This window comes from Nanorana parkeri, unplaced genomic scaffold (assembly GCF_000935625.1).
Source record: "Nanorana parkeri isolate BGI_ZX_2015 unplaced genomic scaffold, ASM93562v1 scaffold224, whole genome shotgun sequence".
NCBI classification, from domain to species: Eukaryota; Metazoa; Chordata; class Amphibia; order Anura; family Dicroglossidae; genus Nanorana; species Nanorana parkeri.
This window is the reverse complement of record NW_017306492.1, coordinates 1514341-1517175: the sequence shown is the minus strand read 5'-3', so window position 1 is coordinate 1517175 and position 2835 is coordinate 1514341.

Sequence of the window (2835 nt, the reverse complement as noted above, 5' to 3'; positions counted from 1 at the left end):
CAAACCAAGTACTGAGTACATATGCATGCTTGTACTTTTCAGAGGTCCGATATTGTTCTATGTACAATCCTTGTTTTATTGATTGCATGTAATAATCTACTTTTTTGAGGTTGTGGATTTGGGGTTCTTGGGGTTTTCATGAGCTGTAAGCCATAATCATCACAATTATGACAAATCAGGGCTTGAATTATCTTGCTTTGCATGTAATGAGTCTATCTCATATATTAGTTTCACCTTTTAAGTTGCATTAGTGAAATAAATGAACTTTGCACGATATTCTAATTATTCGAGTTTCACCTGTAGGGACTTCGGGGGAAATATTGGGGGTCTAAACAGACCCCTGATATTTCCCTTTTAAAATAGAAAAAGAGATTAAGAACACAAAGTCCTCAATCTCTTTTTCTGTGTCCCCTGTTATCAATGAACAGGAATCCTCTATACTGAGTGTTCCTGTTCATTGATAACATGAGTACATTGTTTGTTTGTACTATAACCACAACTATGAATGAATGGGGGAGATGTAGATCACTCACATTCATTGATTGAGGATATAGTTAACATACCATGTCCTCAATTATGTACAAACACTCAGCGATCACTGATCACTGAACCTTGCTCTTCTCTCTGACACACAGTCACAGGAGGCTGATCGAGCGGTGCGGGAGGAAAGCCCAGCCTCCTGTGGCAGTGCTGTCTCCGCCCCCACACCGCTCTGTGATCGAGCGGTCTAGGGAGGAAAGCCCAGCCTCCAGTGACATCGTTGTCTCCGCCTCCACACCACTCTGACGGACTGTGATAGGCGGCTGAGCTGTGTGGGAGGAGACGCCGGCCGCTCACTGCGCCCTCCTCGGCTATTATAGTTTCTCTCCACCCGTCTGGGACATAGAGCAGCGCCCAGCGGAGAGGAAAGAAATCAGGGATGCGCCGATGTATCGCAAGGAAAATGGCAGTTTCGGCATTATGCCAAAAGTGGCATTTTTGGCCAATATGTTTCGGCAGCCGATATATCGGTGCATCCCTACAAAGAATGGAATCTTACCAGATGTATCCTCTATATGAAACAAATGTATAATTTCATAGGTACATTTCCCTTTTTTTCCAACTAAAAACATTTAATTACAAAATTATTTTAAAATTTCTTTTAGATGGGTGATTCTTGGCTTCAACACTTTGAGTCACTGACCTCGAGCAAGTATCCAGCAAGTTAAAATGGACCTTCACTCCCCAGGTCCACTTTAGCTCCCTGCAATCCCCCCAACACACACAATTTGTATTTATTTATTTTTTGTTTATTTACTTTTTTTACTGTTTATCTGTCCCCCATCCACCCTCCCCCCTCAAACATTCTTGCTTAGGTGAGAATTATGTGTTCTTGCTCCGCAGCCTCCTGGGATTTGCACCTCATATATTCCAGGGACTCACTGCTGCCATATTAGGTAAAGGTCATTGACCAAATCTAGCCATGTAGCCAAATCAGGTAAATTACATCAATTCATTCTGCCCCCGTGCTTGGGTGCAGCTGCGGGTGACAAACTCCCCAGCTGCAGCTGATTGTGCAGCAGCGGAAGGAGCTTCCTTCTGTGTTTGTAACAAACTTCCTGTCCCTGGGTGACAACACTGGCTCGTGTCACCCCATCTATGAACGAGCAGTGTTTTAACCCTAGGACAGGGCTACATAACACCTCATCTTCGTACCATCTCCATAACACAGGGGAAGGGGTTCTGTAGTCCACACAGATAGCTGGGAAGGCTGATAGCATTGTTTAAGATTTCAGTTCAGTGCACAGGAGATTCTTCTTATCCTAAAAAAAGAAAACAAATGCAGCCACCATATCTAAGAACTGGCAAGCTGCAAAATATTCCATGGTTGTTCTCGAGTTTAGATACACTTTATTATAATTTATATTAAATAATATAAATGGTATATGTTATATTACAATATTTCTATATTTATTTGTTGCTTCTTAAAAGATATATGATGAACATCCACAGCTCATACAAAACTAGATTCAGTAAAGATCATTTAGGCCCAATTCCAGGCAAATTTTTTTGTATATTGAACCATCCTTCTGGAGGTTTTAAAAAAATCTGTGGCTGCAATACTCACCTCATCCTATTCTTACTATACATTGGCAAAAGACAGAGAAAACCGTCTCTGGCCTCCAGTAAGAAACTGATAATTGCTGCCCAGAGATTTTTTTAGAAGTGAAAATGCTGGAGCAGTTGAAAAGCTAAAGTAATATTAATGCCTAACTTTTCTCAATGTGTTAGGAATGACAATCATTATGGACACATTTAAGGAAATAATAACACATGGAGCTTATCCTTCTATAATAAATAATGTGATGTTTTCACTTGGCTACCACAGATAGGGGAGATTTACTAAAGATGTTGAGCATGTTCACTGCAAAGTGTATATACTGTAGACTTAGGCTGGGTTCACACTTTTCCCCTGAATGGCGCCCAATGCACTAACATACTGTAGCTCTAAAGCACATCTGTTGCAGCGCACCATAACACACGGCAACACACTAACGTGCCTTGTGATGCACTGCATTGACAAAAAGGTGCATGCTCTTTTTTTGTACTTTTGGTGCCTTCCCAGCACATTCATTTGAATGAGCAGTCTTAACCCAATGCAGAATAACATGAGAAACATATGTGCATTAACTCATCGTACTGGAAAAGTGTGACCCCAGCCTTAGTGTTGTGAATGAGGTTAAACTAGGTTCACTGTGAATACCAAATCTTTTACAAGGGAAATTTTTAAGACATTAAAATTTCGGCTGATCCTTCGGCTAGCTTCGACTGCAGGAGCCCTTCGGTTCAGTCGAA